Below are 22,639 nucleotides of genomic sequence, written 5' to 3' on the forward strand. Positions count from 1 at the left end.
TCCTGTCTTACCCATAGGTTCTTCATGACATTTTTTTTCTTAGATTCCATATATATGTGTTAGCATATGGTATTTGTTTTTCTCTTGCTGACTTACTTCACTCTGTATGTCAGACTCTAGGTCCATCCACCTCACTACAAATAACTCAATTTCGTTTCTTTTTATGGTTGAGCAATATTCCATTGTATATATACGCCACATCTTCTTTATCCATTCATCTGTAGATGGACACTTAGGTTGTTTCCATCTCCGGGCTATTGTAAATAGAGCTGCAATGAATATTTTGGTACATGACTCTTTTTGAATTATGGTTTTCTCAGGGTATATGTCCAGTAGTAGGATTGCTGTGTCATTTGGTAGTGTTGCTGTGTCATTTCTATTTTTAGTTTTTAAGGAACCTCCATACTGTTCTCCACACTGGCTGCAACAATTTAGCCTACCACCAACAGTGCAAGAGAGTTCCCTTTGTCCACACCCTCTCCAGTATCTACTGTTTGTAGAATTTTTGATGATGGCCATTCTGACTGGTGTGAGGTGATGCCTCATTGTAATTTTGATTTGCATTTCTCTAATGATTAGTGATGTTGAGCATCCTTTCATGTGTTTGCTGGCAATCTGTATATCTACTTTGGAGAAATGTCTATTTAGGACTTCTGCCCATTTTTGGATTGGGTGTTTGTTTCTTTGATATTGGGCTGCATGTGCTGCTTGTAAATTTGGAGATAAATCCTTTGTCAGTTGCTTCATTTGAAAATATTTTCTCCCATTCTGAGGGTTGTCTTTTTGTCTTATGTTTTCCTTACTGTGCAAAAGCTTTTAAGTTTCATTAGGTCCCATTTGTTTATTTTTGTTTTTACTTCCATTTCTCTAGGAGGTGGATCAAAAAGGATCTTGCTGTGATTTATGTCAGAGTGTTCTGTCTAGGTTTTCCTCTAAGAGTTTGATAGTATCTGGCCTTACATTTCGGTCTTTAATCCATTCTGAGTTTATTTTTGTCTATGGTATTAGGGAATGTTCTCATTTCATTCTTTTACATGTAGCTGTCCAGTTTTCCCAGCACCACTTACTGAAGAGGCTGTATTTTCTCCATTGTAAATTCTTGCCTCCTTTTTCAAAAATAAGGTGAACATATGTGTATAGGTTTATCTCTGGGTTTTCTATCCTGTTGCATTGATTTATATTTCTGTTTTTGTGCCAGTACCATACTGTCTTGAGTACTGTAGCTTTGTAATACAGTCTGAACTCCAGGAGTCTGATTCCTCCAGCTCCCTTTTTCTTTCTCAAGATTGCTTTGGCTATTCGTGGTCTTTTGTGTTTCCATACAAATTGTGAAATTTTTTGTTCTCGTTCTGTGAAAAATGCCAGTGGTAGTTTGATAGGGATTGCACTGAATCTGTAGATTGCTTTGGGTAGTATAGTCATTTTCAGAATGTTCATTCTTCCAGTCCACGAACATGGTGCATCTTGCCATCTTTTTGTATCATCTTAAATTTCTTTCATCAGTCTCTTATAGTTTTCTGCATACAGGTATTCTGTCACCCTAGGTCGCTTTATTCCTAGGTATTTTATTCTTTTTGTTGCAGTGGTAAATGGGAGTGTATCCTTAATTTCTCTTTCAGGTTTTTCATCATTAGTGTGTAGGAATGCAAGAGATTTCTGTGCATTAATTGTGTAACCTGCAACTTTACCAAACTCATTGATTAGCTCTAGTAGTTTTCTGGTGGCTTCTTTAGGATTATCTATCTATAGTATCATGTCATCTGCAAACAGTGACAGTTTTACTTCTTCTTTTCCAAATTGTATTCCTTTTATTTCTTCTCTGATTTTCGTGGCTACGACTTCCAGAACTATGTTGAATAATAGTGACAACAGTGGACACCCTTGTCTTGTTCCTGATCTTAGAGGAAATGCTTTCATTTTTCACCGTTGAGAAAGATGTTGGCTGTGGGTTTGTTGTATACGGCCTTTATTATGTTGAAGTAGGTTCCCTCTGTGCCCACCTTCTGGGGAAGTTTTACCATAATGGTTGTTGAATTTTGTCAAAAGCTTTTTCTGCATCTATTAAGATGATCATATGTTTTTTCTCCTTCAATTTGTTAATATGGTTTATCACATTGATTCATTTCCGTATACTGAAGAATCCTTGCATTCCTGGGATAAACTCCACTTGATCATGGTGTATGATCCTTTTAATGTGCTGTTGGATTCTGTGTGCTAGTATTTTGTTGAGGAATTTTGCATCTATGTTCATCAGTGATATTGGCCTGTAGTTTTCTTTCTTTGTGACATCTTTGTCTGGTTTTGGTATAAGGGTGATTGTGGTCTCATACAATGAGTTTGAGAGTGTTTCTCCATCTGCTATATTTTGGAAGAGTTTAAGAAGTATAGGTATTAGCTCTTCTCTAAATGTTTGAGAGAATTCGCCTGTGAAAACTCCTGGTCCCAGACTTCGTTTGTTGGAAGATTTTTAATCACAGTCTCAATTTCAGTGCGTGTGACTGGTCAGCTTATATTTTCTATTTCCTCCTGGTTCAGACTCAGAATGTTGTGCATTTCTAAGAATTTGTCCATTTCTTCCAGGTTGTCCATTTTATTGGCATACAGCTGCTTGTAGTAATCTCTCATGATCCTTTGTATTTCTGCTGTGTCACTTGTTACTTCTCCTTTTTCATTTCTAATTCTATTGATTTGAGTCTTATCCCTTTTTTTCTAGATGAGTCTGGCTAATGGTTTATCAGTTTTGTTTATCTTCTCAAAGAACCAGCTTTTAGGGCTTCCCTGGTGGTGCAGTGGTTGAGAGTCTGCCTGCCGGTGCAGGGGACATGGGTTCGTGCCCTGGTCCGGGAGGATCCCACATGCCGCGGAGCTGCTGGGCCCGTGAGCCATGGCCGCTGAGCCTGCACGTCCGGAGCCTGTGCTCTGCAACAGGCAACGGGAGAGGCCACAGCACTGAGAGGCCCATGTACAGCAAAAAAAAAAAAAAAAAAAAAAAGAACCAACTTTTCGTTTTATTGATCTTTGCTACTGTTTCCTTCATTTCTTTTTCATTTATTTCTAATCTGATCTTTATGATGTCTTTCCTTCTGCTAACTTTGGGGTTTTTGCTCTTCTTTCTCTTTCTCTAATTGCTTTAGATGTAAGATTAGGTTGTTTATTGGAGATGTTTCTTCTTTCTTGACGTAGAATTGTATTGTTATAAACTTCCCTCTTAGAACTGCTTTTGCTTCATGCCATAGGTTTTGGGTTGTCGTGTTTTCATTGTCATTTCTTTCTAGGTATTTTTTGATTTCATCAGTGATCTCTTGCTTATTTAGTATTGTATTGTTTAGCCTCCATGTATTTATATTTTTTACAGACTTCTTCCTGTAATTGATATCTAGTCTCATAACATTGTGCTCAGAAAAGATACTTGATAAAATTTCAATTTTCTTAAATTCACCAAGGCTTGATATGTGACCCAAGGTATGATCTATCCTGAAGAGTGTTCCATGAGCACTTGAGAAGAAAGTATAATCACTTGTTTTTGGATGGAAAGTCCTATAAATATCAATTAAGTCCATCTTGTTTAATGTATCATTTAAAGTTTTCCTTATTTATTTACATTTTGGTGATCTGTCCATTGGTGAAAGTGAGGTGTTAAAGTCCCCTAGTATGACTGTATTACTGGTGATTTCCCCATTTATGGCTGTTAGCATTTGCCTTATGTATTGAGGTGCTCCTATGTTGGGTGCATAAATATTTACAATTGTTATATCTTCTTCTTGGATCAATCCCTTGATCATTATGTAGTGTCCTTCTTTGTCTCTTGTAATAGTCTATATTTTAAAGCCTATTTTGTCTGATATGAGAAATGCTACTCCAGCTTTCTTTTGATTTCCATTTGCATGGAATATCTTATTCCATCCCCTCACTTTCAGTCTGTATGTGTCTCTAGGTCTGAAGTGGGTCTCTTGAAGACAGCATATATATGGGTCTTGGTTTTGTATCCATTCAGCCTGCCCTTGTCTTTTGGTTGGAGCATTTAATCCATTTACATTTAAGGTAGTTATCAATATGTATGTTCCTATTACCATTTTCCTAATGGTCTTGGGTTTGTTATTGTAGGTCTTCTCCTCCTCTTGTGTTTCCTGCCTAGAGAAGTTCCTTTGGCATTTGTTGGTTTGGTGGTGCTGAATTCTCTTGATTTTTGATTGTTTTTAAAGTTTTAATTTCTCTGTCAAATCAGAATGAAATCCTTGCTGGTTAGAGCAATCTTGGTTGTAGGTTTTTCCCTTTCATCACTTTAAATATATCCTGCTACTGCCTTCTGGCTTGTAGAGTTTCTGCTGAAAGATCAGCTGTTAACCTTATGGGAATTCCCTTGTGTGTTATTTGTTGCTTTTCCCTTGCTGCTTTTAATATGTTTTCTTTGTATTTAATTTTTGATAATTTGATTAATATGTGTCTTGTCATGTTTCTCCTTAGATTTATCCTGTATGGGACTCTCTGTGTTTCCTGGACTTGGTTGACTATTTCCTTTCCCATATTAGGGAATTTTTCAACTCTAATCTCTTCAAATATTTTCTCAGTCCCTTTCTTTCTCTCTTCTTCTTCTGAGACCCCTATGATTTGAATGTTGCTGTGTTTAATGTTGTCCCAGATGCCTCTGAGACTGTCCTCAATTCTTTTCATTCTTTTAACTTTATTCTGCTCTGCAGTAGTTATTTCCACTATTTTATCTTTCAGGTCACTTATCCATTCCTCTCTACCTCAGTTATTCTGATTCTGATTCCTTCTAGAGAATTTTTAGTTTCATTTATTGTGTTGTTCATCATTGTTTGTTTGATATTTAGTCCTTCTACGTCTTTGTTAAACTTCTCTTGTATTTCCTCCATTCGATTTCCAAGATTCTGGATCATCTTTACTATCATTACTCTGAATTCTTTTTCAGGTAGACTGCCTATTTCCTCTTCATTTTTTTGGTGTGGTGTGTTTTTACCTTGCTCCTTCATCTGCTGTGTGTTTCTGTGTCTTCTCATTTTGCTTAATTTACTGTGTTTGGGGTCTCCCTTTCGCAGTCTGCAGGTTCATTGTTCCCGTTTTTTTTGTTGTCTTCCCCCAGTGGCTAAGGGTTGTTCAGTGTGTTGTGTAGGTTTCCTGGTGGAGGGGACTAGTGCCTGTGCTCTGGTGGATTTTGTCTTTCTGGTGGGCAGGACCGTGTCTGGTGGTGTGTTTTGGGGTGTCTGTTACCTTATTATGATTTTTGGCAGCCTCCCTGATGATTGGTTGGTTTGTGTTCCTGTCTTGCTAGTTGTTTGGCATAGGGTGTCCAGCACTGTAGCTTGCCTTTCGTTGAATAGAGCTGGGACTTAGCATTGAGATGGAGATATCTGGGGAAGCTTTCGCTGTTTGATATTACATGGAGCCGGGAGGTCTGTGGTGGAACAGTGTGCTGAACTCGGCTCTCCTACCTCAGAGGCACAGGCTTGATACCCGGCCAGAGCACAAAGACCCTGTCAACCACATGGCTCAGAAGAAAAGGAGGAAAAAAAGAAAGGAAAAAATAAAGTAAAATAAAATAAAGTTATTGAAATAAAAAATTTTAAAAATAAAATATTAAAAAGTAATAAAATAAAGGAAAGAAGAGAGCAACCAAATCAACAAACAAACCCACCAGTGATATCAAGCACTAGAAACAATACTAAAAAAAAAAAAAAAAAACGGAGACAGACCCCTAAGACACATGGTAAAAGTAAAGCTATACAGATAAAATCTCACAAAGAGGCATATACGTACATACTCACAAAAAGAGAAAAAGGAAAAACAAACAATATATATATATAAGGAAGAGATCAATCAAATCAATAAACAAATCTACCAATAATAATAAACTCTAAATACTAAACTAAGATAAATGTAAGACCAGAAAAACTTAGGTGCAGAAAGCAAACCCCAAGTCTACAGTTGCTCCCAAAGTCCACCACCTAACTTTTTGGATGATTCAGTGTTTTTTCAGGTATTCCAGGATGCTCGGTACATCCAGTTGATTGTGGAGATTTAATCCACTGCTCCTGAGGCTGCTGGGAGAGATTTTCCTTTCTCTTCCTTTTTCACACTGCTCCTGGTGTTCCACTTTGGATTTGGCCCTGCCTCTGCGTGTAGGTCGCCTGAGGGTGTCTGTTCCCAGCCCAGAAAGGACAGGGTTAAAGGAGCAGCTGATTAGGGGGCTCCGGCTCACTCAGGCCAGAGTGAGGGAGGGGTACGGAATGTGGGGAAAGCCTGCGGTGGCAGAGGCTGGCATGACATTGCAACAGCCTGAGGTGTGCCATGTGTCCTCCTTGGGAAGTTGTCCCTGGATCACAGGACCCTGGCAGTCGTGGTCTGCACAGGCTCCCGGGAGGGGAGGTGTGGATAGTGACCTGTGCTTGCACACAGGCTTCTTGGTGGCTGTAGGAGCAGCCTTAGTGTTTCATGCCCATCTCTGGTGTCTGTGCTGATAGCCGCAACTCGCGCCTGTCTCTGGAGCTCGTTTAGGTGGTGTTCTGAATCCCCTCTCCTCGTGCACCCTGAATTGATGTTCTCTTGCCTCTTAGGCAGTTCCAGACTTTTTCCTGGACTGCCTCCCAGCTAGCTGTGGTGCACTAGCCTCCTTCAGGCTGTGTTCACGCAGCCAACCCCAGTCCTCTCCCTGGGATCTGAACTCCGAAGCAGGAGCCTCAGCTCCCAGCCCCCAACCACCCCGGCAGGTGAGCCAACAAGCTTCTCGGGCTCTGCGGGAATCTCTCCGCATTGCCCTCTGCATCCCTGTTGCTGCGCTCTCCTCCATGGCTCCAAAGCTTCCCCCCCCGCCACCCGTCTCCACCAGTGAAGGACCTTTGTAGTGTGTGGAAACTTTTTCTCCTTCACAGCTCCTTCCCAGAGGTGCAGTTCCTGTCCCTATTCTTTTGTCTCTGTTTTTTCTTTTGCCCTATCCAGGTATGTGGGGAGTTTCTTGCCTTTGCAGAAGTCTGAGGTCTTCTGCCAGCGTTCAGTATGTGTTCTGTAGGAGTTGTTCCACATGTAGATGTATTTCTGATGTATTGTGGGGAGGAAGGTGATCTCCACTTCTTACTCCTCCGCCATCTAGAATGTCTCTGTTTTGTTATTCATTAACAAATTTGACTTTATCTAATATTCTTGTACTTCCACTGTTTCTATGACTTACTGTAAAAAGATTTCCAACAAGAATAGAGTGGTTGGGGCTTCCCTGGTGGCGCAGTGGTTGGGAGTCCGCCTGCTGATGCAGGCGACGTGGGTTCGTGCCCCGGTCTGGGAGGATCCCACGTGCCGCGGAGCGGCAGGGCATGGCCGCTGGGCCTGCGCGTCCGGAGCCTGTGCTCCGGGACGGGAGAGGCCACGGCGGTGAGAGGCCCGCGTACCGCAAAAAAAAAAAAAAAAAAAGAATAGAGTGGTAGTAGCTATAAGGGCACCTTCTCAGCTCACTACTATGCCAACTAACTTTTCTAATCCCATTAATCCTTACACCTTCCTTTTTCCACAGCTAACTGAGGTTTTATGGTATTTTAAGGAAAAAATTTAACATTACTTTGGTGTACAATATGGGGAAAGTGACATTCAATGAGGTAAGTAACTTTCCTTATAGCAAGCAGCCAATTGGAAGCAGAATAAACAATCCATATTTTGTAAAAAAAAGTTTTTCCTATCAGGAATAGCACTAAGAGTTGACTGTTGATAGACAGACATAACAACATGGGAAATGGGTTAACTTCCTTGAAATATTCCGTATCAAGGACACTGTATATAACTCTAAATGCCAAGTAATAAAAACAACATGGAGCTGTTAAAATATTTATATCAATGAACTTTCCTCTAATAGCGTAGTGTGTCTAATTTGTGCTTCTGGGTTTAGATAAATGTTCTACATATTCTGTTTCCTATATTTTTAACTATAAAATGATGATGAAAACATTGTGCCCCATGAACAATTATAAAGTAATATTTGTCATATTAAGTGAGAGATAAAGTATTATTTACTGCACTGTATTATATGAGGTTTATTTTTTTTGAATGATGGAAGTGTGCATATCATACCTTATCTGGGTTATTGACCACTGTGAAGTAGGACAGTGTAGCCTTGTGAGCCCGTTTTACTTTTTACTAGTTCTGTGACCTTGGCTGAGTTACCTATACACTGCGACCTTCCATTTACTAATCTGAGAATAGTGGTAACAGTAGTACCTACTTCATAAGGTTGTTGTTTGTATTATATATAATACATGTAAAATTCTTAACCCATTATCAGACACAAAATCAGCCATCAGTACATGTTAATTATTGTTATTGGTGCTGTTTTTGTTACTACTGCTCAAGGAAGTCAGAAAAGATTTTTCAAAGGAAGTGACACTTGGGGAAGAAACATACGTTTGCCAGGTGGACAAGGTCATAGGGGAGAGCAGTGCAGCACAAGTACACGTCTTGGGCAGAGAAGGGATCACATTTTATATGGAGGCAATGCATTGATGATTTAATAATTTCTCTTCACTGGCTGCTAGCTATAAGACTTTGAAGCTACACTTAGGCAAAATAAAAGTTGAAGTATCCCTTTTCTCTTTCTCTTCTCTCCTAGTTTTCAGAATTGAGGAATATTTATCCTGCTGTCCTACAACTCATGTCCACTGCTACCACAAAGCATGAACCCAGGCATCTTCTTACACCCTCCAATTACCTAACCCTACTTTACTTTTTCTGCAGAAATAATTGTTGATGTTTTCCTCTTTTAAAACGTCCTTGTTTTAACCTCTTTAGGGTTCTAGGTATCAACTGGTTCACTAGACATAACTGTCACTGAAAATGAACCAGTAGAGAAAGTTAAAGACTGATCCTTGGTGATATGCATTTTAATATAGTCTCCTACAGATTAATTCAGTAAATAAACAGTACTTTTTTATAATGAAAAATGTTATTATCATAATCATGATTATTAACTTGGAAATCTTGTCTCCAGACCCCTGGTGTTCTCATAATTTTTTCAATATAGCCCAAAACTTTCCTATAAATGCCCAACTACACCCTGGGGTCATCCCAATTGTTTTTATAAAGTCTTTCAAAAAAATAACCCCCTTCCTCCAACGGATGTTCTATTTTTTGATCTCCTTTTTGCTGGTAAACACTGGTAGCATCTATCAAATTAACAACGGTTTTTAAAATAACATACTCAATGTAAGAACAAATACACTCATATACTGGCAGTGAGAATATAAATTGTTATTCATTTTCTGGAGAGCAAATTAGCTATTATATTAATATAATAACCTTTATAAATTACCTATCTCCAATAATGCAATCAAAGACTCATGTGCAAAGAAGTTATTCTAGCATTATCCCTAGTAATAAAAATATAAGCTATCCAAAAATGTGGCAAGGGTTATATCAATTACAGTATGTCTCTGTGATAGAACATGATTCTGCCTTAATGGAAAATTTCAGGCAAAAACAAAAATTCAAACCCTTTGACCCATATATCTAAGAAAATAATCTAAAATGTTACTAAAGATTTATACACTATTATGTTCATCTCAGCCATAGTTATACTACCAAAGTTGGAAATAATCCAAATGTCCAATAATAGGAGATTCGGTAAATAAAATTATGGCATACTCATATGGTGGAAGATTATATAGTCATTAACAATTAGGTGATCAAAATTTTAATGATATTGGAAATGCTCTTGACATAATGCTAAGGGAAGCCAAGATACAAGACTAAGTGCAGAATGATATTTGTAAAAAGATTATGCACAAAGACTGCAGTATGTTTTATAACATCAAAACTTCAGATGCAAGTTTAAAATTCAAAAATAGAAGGGAGATTAATTTATATTATATCCATATAGTAACATACTAAGCATATTATTAAAATTATTAAAGATGATTTTAACAATATGACAAAGTTCTTGTTATGTGAAGTTTAAAGGAGGCAACAAAAGGAAATGAAAACAGGATCAAGAAGAGATATCTCTACCCCCATATTTATCGCAGCATTATTCGCCATAGCCAAGGGATGAAAACAACTGAAGTATCTGTTAAAAATGAATAGATAAAGAATATGTGTTGTGTGCGTGTGTATGGATGGATGGAAGTATACACACACACACACACAATGGAATGTGATTCAGCCATAAGAAAGAAGGAAATTCTGCCATTTGTGACAACTTCAATGAACCTTGAGGGCATTAGGCTAAGTGAAGTAAGTCAGACAGAGAAAGACTAATACTATATGATATAACTTATTTGTGGAATCTATAAAAACTGAACTCAGAGAAACAGAAAATAGAATGGTGACTATCAGGGGCTGGAAGGTGTGGGAAATTGGGAGATATTGGTCAAATGGTACAAATTTCCAGTTATAAGATTAACAAGTTCTTAGGATATAATGTACAGCATGGTGATTATAACTAATAATACTGTATTATATACTTGAAAGTTGCTAAGAGAGTAGATCTTAAATGTTCTCACCACAAAAAAAGAAAGGGTTATTATGTGACAGGATGGAAGTGTTAGCTAATGCTATGGTGGTAATCATCTTGAGATATATAAGTGTATCAAATCAACACATTGTACACCTTAAACTTACACAATGTTATATGTCAACTATATCTCAATAAACTGGGAAAAAAGGACATTAGATATCAAGCAATTAGTGGGAAAATAGGCTACAAAATTAATGAAAAGCGTATGTCAAGTGTAGAGATAGAGAGCAATCGAGTTAGAGAGAGAAACACACACACACATCCTGGAAGGAAATGTACTTTATACTTACCTTATATTTGGGTGGTGGGATTATAGAGTAAGAGTTTACACTATATTCATCATAATGGATATGATTCCCTCAAACAGACAACGTTTTAAATAAATGTATATTTTTTTAAATGAGTCAAACCAAATAGAGGATATCACTGCTGACCTTACAGGAGGAAAAATGATTATGAGGGAATACTATGAAAAACTGTATGCCAAGAAATTAGATAAAAGGGTCAAATTTGTAGAAAAGACAAGCTGTCCAAGTTTGTCTAAACTGACCAAGTTACTAAAACTGACCAAATTACTAAAACTGACCAAGAAAAAGTAAAAGTCTGAATAGACGTATAACAAGTAAGGAGATTAAATTAATAATCAAAACACTTCTCAGAAAGAAAAGCCCAGGCTCAGATAGTTTTACTGGTGAATTCCACCAAACATTTAAAGAAGAATTGGTATAAACTCAAAAATTAAAAGAGGAGGGAATAATTCCCAACACACCCTATTAGGTCAGCATTACCCTGATACTAACATCAGAGAGAGACATTACATGAAAAGAAAACAACAGACCTGTATCTTTTATGAATATAGACTGAAAAAAAATACTAGCAAATGGAATTGAGCAACATATAACACATATTATACATGGCCTAGTAGGATTCAGCCCAGGAATACAAACTTGGTCTAACATCTAGAAATCAATCCATGCAATACACCATCTCAACAAAATAAAGGAAATTAATCACATAATTATCTCAACAGAAGCAGAAAAAGCATTTCACAAAGTCTAACATCCTTTCAGGACAAAAACACTTAGAAAATTACGAATAAAAGGGAAATTCCTCAACATGATAAAGGACATCCATGAAAAACCCGGAAGTAACATCATAAGCAATGGTAAAATACTGAAATCTTTCCCCCTAAGATCAAGAACATGACAAGGATGTCTGCTCTCACTACTTTTATTCAACAATGGACTGGAAGTTATACACAGGTAATTAGACAAGAAAAATAATAAAAGGTATCTAGATTGGAAGGAACACAAAAACTATCTCTACTTGCAGATGATATTATTTTGTGTATAAAAATCCTAAGCTATCAACTAAAAACCACTAGAATTAACTAGTTCAGCAAGGTTACAAGATACAAGATCGACACACAAAATCCAAAGGTGTTTCTATACATTATCAATGAATAAGCTAATATAGGAATTAAGAAAACAATTCCATTTAAAAGAGCACCAAGAATAAGAAAAGTCTTAGGACTAAATTTAACCTAAAAAGGACAAGACTCATATTCTAAAAACTGCAAAAAAATTACTGAAAAAGTTTAATGTCTATAGAGAAAGACATTCCATGTTTATGGATCAGAAGACTTAATATTGTTAAGAAGGAAATATTCCCCAAATCAACATATAGATTTAATGCTATTCCTAGCAAGATCCCAGCTCCTTTTTTTTTTTACAGAAATTGACGAGTTGGTTCTAAAATTTATATGAAAATGCAACAGACCCAGAATAGCCCAAACATTGTTGAAAAGGAAAAAGGTTGGAAGACATACTTCCCAATTTTAAGACTTACCACAAAACTACAGCAATCAAGATAGTTTAGTACTGGCATAAGGGTAACATACAGATCAGTGGCAGAATTGAGAGTTCAGAACATAAACTTTTGGTCAATTGATTTTCAAAAGTGTCAAGATCGGGCTTCCCTGGTGGCGCAGTGGTTGAGAGTCGGCCTGCCGGTGCGGGGGCGCGGGTTCGTGCCCCGGTCCGGGAGGATCCCCCATGCCGCGGAGCGGCTGGGCCCGTGGGCCATGGCCGCTGGGCCTGCGCGTCCGGAGCCTGTGCTCCACAATGGGGGAGGCCGCGACAGTGAGAGGCCCGCGTACCGCAAAAAAAAAAAAAAAAAAAAGTGTCAAGATCATTCAGTGAAGGAAATAATGGTCTTCTCAATATATGGTGTAGGGGCATCTGAATAGCCACACACAAAAGAACGAATTTAGATCTCCTACTTCACATCATATACAAAAATGAACTCAAAAAAATGGGTCCTAGACCGAAACATAAGAGCTAAAACAGTAAAATTCTTAGCATAAAATATAGGACTAAATCTTTGTGACTTTGGTTTAGGCAAAACATCTTAGATATGACATCAAAAGTACAAGCAACAAGAAAAAAATAGATAACTTGAATTCCGCTGAAAATTTAAAACTTTGTGCTACAAACAATACCATCAAGAAAATGAAAAGACAATCCACAGAATGGGAAAAAATACTTATAAATCACATATCTGATAAGGGAATTGTACCTAGAATATATAAAGAACTCTTACAACTCAATGATAAAACACAAATAATCCAACTTTAAAATTGCCGAAGTACCTGAATAGACATTTCTCCAAATGGATATACAAATAGGCAATAACCACATGAAAAGTTGCTCATCATTAGCCATTAAGAAAATGAAAATCACAATGAGATAGCACTTAACACCCACTAGGATGCCTATAGTTAAGGACATAATAACAAGTTTGGGGGAGAAGTGGAGAAATTGGAACCTTAATACTTCACTGGTGTTAATGTAAATTGACACAGCTGCTTTGGAAAAGAGTTTGGCAGTTCCTTAAAAGGTTAAACATAGAATCGCCAAATGACCCAGCAATATCATTTCTAAATATATACTTTAAAAACTGAAAATGTATGTCGACACAAACACTTATGCAAGAATGTTTATAGCAGCATTATTCATAATAGCCAGGAAGTAGAAACAATTTAAATGTCCATCAACTGATGGATAGATATATAAAAGGCGATATACAATGAAATCTTATTGGGCAATGAAAAGGAATGGAGTAATGATACAATGATCCATATAGATTAATGTTGGAAACATTCTGCTAAGTGAAAAAAAGTTTCTTGTGGTTTCACAAGAAACCACATATTGAATGATTCTGTTTTTAGGCAATGTCCAGATTGGCAAATTCAGAGAGTTAGAAAGCAGACTAGTGGTTATCAAGGGGTTAGATAGTGATAATTGTTGCACATCTCTGAATATACCAAAAATTACTGAATTACACACTTTAAATCAATTAATTGTATGATGTATAAATTATACCTCAAGGAAACTGTTTAAAAATCAGTCAAATCAGTCATTTTATATAATAGAAAATTATTGTTGATGGATTTTTTTTCCCTTTTCAACCATATGTTTACACATCAAAATCACAGCCCTAGATTATGTGCCAAATCCATCATTCTTAAAGTTAGTCCTTTTAGACATTCTAGGCAGGTTGGCAATTGCTGGACTCATTCAACCCAGAGTCCCTATGATTTAATCCTCCATCACCAGGCTCCCTTTTCAGATAATTTGGGTTTTAGGTGCCTTAAGATGTCTTGAAATGGCATCAGGTCATCAGAGTCTTCACCATGTCAGCCTCATTATGTTCACTCATTGACACATGGTGATATTTGGGGAGTTCTTTTTTCACAATAGGAATGGATAGTCTTAAAGATGAGTTACCAAAATATTTATACTTGGGGAAGTCATTAAAGATAAGTAAAAGCAAAATGGTATTTGTGGCCTTTGTTGACATTCTGATCATGTGGTGTTAAAATAGACACATGGATTCATGATTTTAAGAGACTAATTCAAGCCAATACTTCCCTCAATAAAATGAAAATTAGCTTTCCACTTTCCAACCCAGTTCTCTATGCAAGTTTCTCAAGGTTATCTACAAAACACCGCAATTGGAACAACCAAAGATTCCGTAAGAGACAATCTGGTCCAACTGAGCTTAGCAAATTGCACTACCTATACAGCAACAAACTGACAGGAACCAATAATTCATCTGCAATTAAAAGAGGACTTTTTTTTTCTTACTGAGTTATAGCCTAAAGACACACTTTACAGATAGAAAAGTTGGCAGGATTTTTATTGAGCACACTGATCTATGCTCCCTAGCAAATTGCTCTATTCCTTAGCTAAACTTTAATAAAAGAGCCAAACTTAGTACGAAAAAAATAAAATAAAAGAGCTAATGTCTGGGCATATATTGCTACTCAGTATCTATCCATAGTTATTTTTCATAAAAAAAATTAATCCTCCAAATATTTTCAACCTTATATTTAACATTCCCTTGGGCCTACCAAAGGACTGTTTGGACATTGGTAAAATCAGAATAAATCACCTGAACCTCTGACTCTGAAGTCAAGTACAGTATTATGTAAGAGGGTCATAAAATACACCCCCACACATACAGACATGATACAACTACAATCTAAATATCCCTTAATTTAATTAATTCAATAAATACTGAGAATAAACGTACTTAGCAGGCATTAAGGATACAGTATTGTGAGAAAGACAGACATGATTCTTCTCCTTGTGAAACTAACATTCTGTTGAGAGAAACATGTTTTAAACAATTAATTAATCTATTATAATTATAGTAAGCATCAGAAGGAGATATGCATTGTCCTTAGAGGCCCAATCTAATATGCGGTGGGCAAAGGAGTCTTGCTTGAAGAAGTGACACTAGATCTGGGCTTTAAAGAACGTGTAGGATTTAAACTAGGCAAAGCGGATGGAAATGTTCCAGTTAGAGAGAATAAGATGTGCAAGGGCTAGGTTAGGATGGTCTGATTCAGCAACCAAAGACAGATCAATGTAACTGAAGCAGAGAATGTGCACTGAAGAGTGGTAGGAGAGAAAGCTGTAGAAGTAAGCAGGAGCCAGGACCTGCAGGGCATCACGGGCATTGGTAAGGAATTTGAACCTTCCCTAAATGCAGGGGGAAGCAAAGTTTTTAAGCAAGAAGTGACACGATCTGACTTACTATTTTGGAACAGATCACTCTAGCTGCTGCGATAATAATGGATTAAAAGCAGAAGCAGAGACAGTAGGGTAGCATTCTCAAAATGGTACCATTTTTCAAAGGTAATATGTTGACATGATGGCCATTAGGACAATGATGAAAAGATATTGCTAAAGCAACATGAAAGAAGAGCTTAAAACATACAGAAATGGTGAAAGTACATATTACAGAAAAAGTAGTCAAAAAGTGGTACTTTTGTACTTGCTTAACCTCCCAGAAACCACAGACACTTTGCCTAGTTTTTAGATCCTGGCTATTTTTTTTTTTTTTTTTTTTTTTTTTTTTTGCAGTACTCGGGCCTCTCACTGTTGTGGCCTCTCCCGTTGAGGAGCACAGGCTCCGGACGCGCAGGCCCAGCAGCCATGGCTCACGGGCCCAGCCGCTCCGTGGCATGTGGGATCCTCCCGGCCCGGGGCACGAACTCACGTCCCCTGCATCGGCAGGCGGACTCTCAACCACTGCCCCACCAGGGAAGCCCCTGGCTATTCTTATGATTGGAGGAAGAAAAAGACTGGATTCAGGGAGGTCAGTTTGGAAGCTACTGTAATGGTCCAGATGAGAGATGATAGTGGCCCAGACTAGAATGATAACAGTGAAAAAAGAGAAAACAGTATTTATCAAAAGTATCCCTAAGAGGTAACATATCTCACATAACTGATAATAGCCCTTTGTACAAGTTCACACCCTCTCCCTCATCTGAGTTCTTCTAAATAAATTCTCACCATTTACCCACCATTGTTACCTTGCCTTACTGTTTTTTTTTTTTTTACTGTTTTTTCTTTCTCCTTCTCCAGTGACCATGATTTTATTGCAAAACTACAGATGTATTTCTTATGCAAAACAGGGTTGTTACTTGAACTTGACTTGTCTATCTGCTTTGGGGAACTCTGGAAGGCATGGATCTATTTTTGTGGCTCAATTTGCACATGTTCCTCTGGACACTATGGGGGACATATGAATATCTAGGAATGTTGTCAAGCTTCCTACATACTTGAGTTTAAACGCTGCAAGGAGGAAGTGATAGGCTATAGCTCACACCTTTACGAAGTATAATAGCTTACTCTGAGCCAAGGTATTGTTAATGCCTTAAACAATAATACTAAACACTTTGTATAGGAATTCAGAGTTTAAAGCAAAGCATTTAATGGCTTGCTTCTCTGAAAAAACAGAGAGGAGTTTGACTTTGTCACACAGGCTCCTTTGGGTTGAAAGAACAAAATCTATCAGTAAATCTGGTAGGGAAAAGAAATAAAGAAACAAATATAAACTGAACACTACTGTGTGTCATATACCATACTAGGTGCTTTAGAGTATAACTGTATTACAGTATAACTGTACAGTCTGCAGTCAGATTGCCTCAGTATGAGTCTTGGCTGTGTCAGTTGCTAGCTGTAGGCTTCAGGCAAGTTACTTAATCTGTTTGTATCTGTTTTTTTCATCCGTAAATGAGATAACAATAGTACCTTTCTCTGGTAGGTGCTATTACGTAAGGGACTTTATAAATAGAATCACACCTGGCATATAGTAAGCAATCAATAAGTTTTAATTGCTATTACAGATAAGGACACTGGGACCCAAAGAGGTTAATCAAGTTGCCCCAAGATCACATAACTAGCAAGTGGTGGAGCTGATATTCAAAATCAAGTCTTTTGGACTCCAAAGCCATGTTCTTTCCACTTTATCATGCTCATGCAGTAAAGAGTCCCAGGAACTCTACTTGAAAATTTCAGTCACAGCTAAAACACCAAACCACAACCTAGCCCTCTCAGGCTCTAGGTAAGGGCCTGGTATAAGAAACGGCTCACATTCCCTGATTTGTTCACCCTACTCTAACTATATTTATTTTCCTCTCTGGTTCTGCCCATTCTTTTCAAGGCTGGGTACACTCTAATTGTGTGCTCTATATATACATTTTGGTCAAATGTCCCAAATTATTAATAAGCCAGGGTTAGATTTCCTCACATGGATTTCTTCTGAGCCTGGCACAAAAAGACCAAAAAACAAAAATGAGATGATCCAATAAAGATGTTACCAAAAAAATGAGATGAGAGGGGAAGGGAGGAAAAGAAAAGAGACAATGAAGCAATAAACATGTTATTATGTTAATACTATAATAATATTGATATAAATATTATACTAATCATAAGCACGTTACTTAATGGTATAAAAGTAATCACAAGAACAGAAACTGTTAACGGTAGTTGCCTCTGGGAAATGAGACTAGGCTGTAATTGTTCTTTTTTTTTCTTTTATACCCTTCTCTAACTGTATCCTTTTTAGTTATTTTTATGTTTGCTTGTTTGTTGTTTTGGCTAAGGACAAGCATTGCTTCTATAATTTGGAAAGGAAATGGTTTAAATAAACAAGCAAAAAGTAATTTGGTGGATAGGTAGGTGAATAGATGAACATGTAGATAGATGGATGGATGAATAGAAGGAAGTAAGGGAAGATGGAAGGAAAGATGGATGGATAAAGGATGGATCATCAGCATGGTGGAAAGCTGTGTAGCCACTGGAAAGAGTAAAATAGGGATAAGTTCAAAGTATGTTGTTGGTAAAGGGGCACAAGCTTGTAGACCAGCATAAAAACAAAACTATTTTCCAAGATAGTTTAGATACAAAAGTAATATCTGCTTATTATCAAACATTCAAATGGTATAGAAGTATATATAGTAAAGAGTGTTATCTCCCTTCTCACACCACCTTTCCGCAATTAACAGAGGTAACTACTGCCAACTACTTGATATTAGTCTGTACAGACATCATTTTATATATAACATAAATTTTAAAATTTATAATGAATATCTTTGTGTTTATATATGTATGTGTGCAACATGTGTGTATATGTGTATTATGTTCATATGCAGATATATCTGTAAGATAAATTCTAAGAATGTTGGATGCAAAGCTAAATGGATTTTATATTTTAAAAAATATTACCAAATATGCTGCAATAAATCTAATACCAATTTATACTCCCACAAATAACATATAAGAATGTTTATCTACCTCACACTCTCAACCCACATTGACATATTTTAATTTGCATTTACATTTTCTTTCTTTTTTCTTTCTTTTTTTTTTTTTTTGGCGGTACGCGGGCCTCTCATTGCTGTGGCCTCCCCCGTTGCAGAGCACAGGCTCCGGACGCGCAGGCTCAGCGGCCATGGCTCACGGGCCCAGCCGCTCCGCGGCATGTGGGATCTTCCCGAACCGGGGCACGAACCCATGTCCCCCGCATCGGCAGGCGGACTCTCAACCACTGTGCCACCAGGGAAGCCCTACATTTTCAATTATGAGTGAGATAGAGCAACTTTTCACATATTTACTACTTATATTTCCTTTTTCTGTAAATAGCTTTTTTCATATCCTTTGTCTTATTTTCCATTCATGTATTTCCTTTATAAAATGTTTTGTAATGAAATTATGCCTATGTTTATTATATGTGCTGCAAAGTTTTCAAATCAAGTACTATTCCAAAAGTGTTCTGAAAGTCAAAGATATTAACTGCCAAGTAGAATGAATTTTCATTCTAAAAATTAAAGCACTAAAACCCAGGTGTCTGAGACATTCTTCTGAAAAAAAAGAGAGGAAGTCCTTTTTTGTGGGAAAAAAACAGTTTATGGAAATTGCCATCTTCAATATCACTGACTATTTACACAGTGTTTTGACAATCATTAAGTCAAGAGAATCTGCAGGGATGTGATGGATACACAGGCAATACATCAGCGCCTGCCAGTGAGCTGAACCACTTATAGAGCATACTCAAGTTGAGGACTTTTTTGTTTCCCTTATGCCTTTGCCATGGGACAGGAAGGTACTTGCTTGGTAAATTGTTCCAGCAACAAAGGATTCTACATTTCTTATTTACAGTAAATGCCTAGCACCTGGAATCAGTCTGTTAGACAACATTGCTGTGAATGCAGTAAACTGAACGGGAATTCAGTCCCATCCTGGCCCTTCATCTTTCAAATGACTTAGCTATTTCTCACCCAGTTTCAAAAGTATGCATTTGAACTGGCGTATTCCTCAAGATTGCCCCCCAAAACACCCTGGCAAGTCTGGGTCAGTACCAATCCCAGGACTAGAATGGAGCATGTCAAATCTATTCTGAGATAGGCTTCAATGGCTGGAATAATGGCCCCCAGCCAATGGTATGCTGGTAAAGGTTTAATAACTAGCTCTCCAAGTAGAAGGGAAGCTCTTGCTTATTCTTGTGGTGTAAATATTCCCACCATGGCCAATTTCAATATACCAACATTATGTCATTCAACACAGTGTTGGGAAGAAATGCACACAATCAGCTCTTACTAGCCAGACCAAGTGGTTCCTGCATACTACTATCCTTGACCATGTTTTATAAACCTAAAAATATATGTCTTGAGCTACTCCAGAAGCCACCTGTCCTTTGGAACCAATGTATATTCAGACTGGGATGACTTCCACCAAGCAGCCTGAGCAAATGCCCATGATGACAGGCCGTGATGCCAAATATCTAGAGTTCAAACAACTGCTTTTCCCTTTAACCTAGAAAAGTATAAAATATACAGTCTTGCCAATAGATTATAGCATACCTCCCTTACTGCTTAAAAGTAAAATATCATCAATAGATTATTGTAAGCCATGATTAAATACAACAACATTGCCACGTAAAGGCAAGTCTCTAGACATTACAAAGACAAAACATTAAAAAAGCTTACAAGTCTCAATCAAACTGAAAGTTGTGACAAGCAATTTGGTGATCAGTATTTGACTTAGCAGGCTACCATTAAAGAAAACAATGAGAGACTGTGGGTGGAAACAGAATACAAAAATCCAGGATCTTATTTCCTTAAGAGATCCATAAAACAGGTCATAAAAATGTATTTTATCATTGCAACAGGAGACATCTGCATACTATTCAGCTATATTTTTGTTCATTGACTAAATAGGTAAGGCCCATTTTTGTGAGTTCTGCCCTTTGAGATCCACTGGTACTGCGAGCAACCTCAGACAAATTGAGCACAGTACTGATGTCAGAACTGCAGTTAGATCCCATGTAGGACAGTGAGACTTCCTCTGTAGCACAGCCATAGACCAAAAGCCTCACCTTGACCATTGTCCTTCAAAAGCATTACACTGGTTCTCAGAGAAGTAAGATGAGCAAAAAGCTCAAATGCAACCCATCTACTAGTGAAAAAAGTCAGAGCTACCTTATACTGCTGATGGTTTAGTATCATCTCTATATACATAAAGCCATATATTAGTGACCCTAAGTGGGAAAAATGGTATTAGTTATTGTAGCTTTGAGAAGAGACAGGAAGTTGACAGGGTTTGGTACATGACTGACATTCTCTTACAACCATATCTGGACATCTGCTCTAGAGTATAAGGCAAAGTTGGAGCAAACACCTTTCTTCCTGTTCACATCTTAAATCAGGATATATTCACAGTACCCTCTGCCGTTCTCCAAAAATATTACACCAACACCAGGAGGGAGAAGAAAGTCAATACACCTGCCATAAGAGACCCATCAAAGATACATACTCAATATTGCAATAAGAGAAGTGTGAATATTATGAGGCAGCCTGCTTATATCACCAAGTCCCTATTAAAGCAATTTCTTCAAAACATGTTTCTCTTCTAAGAAACTGAGGAGCAAATAAGCAGAAGACAACAATTGTAATCAAGACTTCTTGAATGAGATACCTTTCTCTGGAGCTCAAGATACCCTAAATAACATGGTTTCATTAAGTGAACCTGCATAATGTTTGGTTTTAGGCCAGAGAGTCTTTATAATAGAAGAACTAAGGCACGACTAATGTAAGGGATTCCCTAAGGACGTTACAATGGTAAGTCAAATTAAAAATAATATAACCAAATCCAAATCTCCTTAATCACACTTCATCCACTGACAATGTATGGCAAAACTACTGAGTACTGTTCACAGTACATCTTGCTAATGGGTCATATATCTCTTCCTTTTGTCTCTGTTCCCTTCCTTCCTACATCAGGAAGAACCATTTGATTGGCTACTACCCACTCTAAATGAAAACAAACATTTCCTAATATATATTTGCTTATTAGAGTTGGAACCATAAAGTCAACCTGGGCAGAATCTCTTGAGGTACTTGATTGACAATCATGAGCTGGTTTCAAAAGGTTCATGGCATACAAATGGATTATTCCATGTCAAGGTCTGGTAAGCATAGTCCAAAAGCCAAGCATGAACCAAACATGGATACTAAACTGACTTCCAAGTTGAACTTACCATCTCTTTTAATGCACTTACTATCAGTCATTTTACGTTCTTAAAACCTTTCATGGATCCCCATTGTCTTTAGAATAAAGGCTAACATCCTTAATATGGTCTACAAGGCCCCTCACAGCATGACTGCTGCCTTACTGCCCAGTCTCACATCCAGCAAAACTCCACAAAATTTCCTATGCTTAAGCCACACTTCATAAGATCCCTAGAATATGTCATATTTTTTCTCATTTCCAGGACCCCACACACATTCTCCCTTCTGACTAGAATGCTAGTACTTTTTCACTTAGCCAACTTTTCTCATCTTTCAAGTCTCACTAAATATACAAGTCCTCCAGAGTGTTTCCTCTGATTTGCAGGTCTAACAAAAATCCCTCCCTTTAACATTTCTATTGCACCCTGAATCTCTCCATGATAATGCTCAGCACATTTGGGAATATTTCTTCAATGTCTGTCTTTGTTTATTTGTATATTGTCTTCTCCATGGTATTTAGTGCAGTATTATGCATACAGCAAGTGGTCAATAAATACATAGTCCTTTAATAATCTTTAATAATCTTTCTTGGATTGTAATACAGATAACTCCTCCTTGGTTTGTACATCTTATCCAAAGCCTAAATTAATGGAAACTCTGTAATCAAAAGAATTTTACTATTGTTCCTACTTTTGAATAGGTGAATATGCTTTCATCGTTCTATTTTCCCAACACAATACTTGGTTTACTAATACTCTGAAGAGCTTTGT

At 37.4% G+C, this 22,639-nt stretch overlaps 1 protein-coding gene across 1 annotated transcript in view; it reads right to left on the bottom strand.

The window, feature by feature from the left end:
* IL1RAPL2 (interleukin 1 receptor accessory protein like 2) overlaps window positions 1–22,639 on the bottom strand; it is a 1,145,014-nt gene that overhangs the window by 1,085,237 nt on the left and 37,138 nt on the right. The gene's annotated exons all lie outside the window — the stretch shown is intronic.

The sequence above is a fragment of the Globicephala melas genome, chromosome X, assembly GCF_963455315.2.
Source record: "Globicephala melas chromosome X, mGloMel1.2, whole genome shotgun sequence".
Taxonomy (NCBI): Eukaryota; Metazoa; Chordata; class Mammalia; order Artiodactyla; family Delphinidae; genus Globicephala; species Globicephala melas.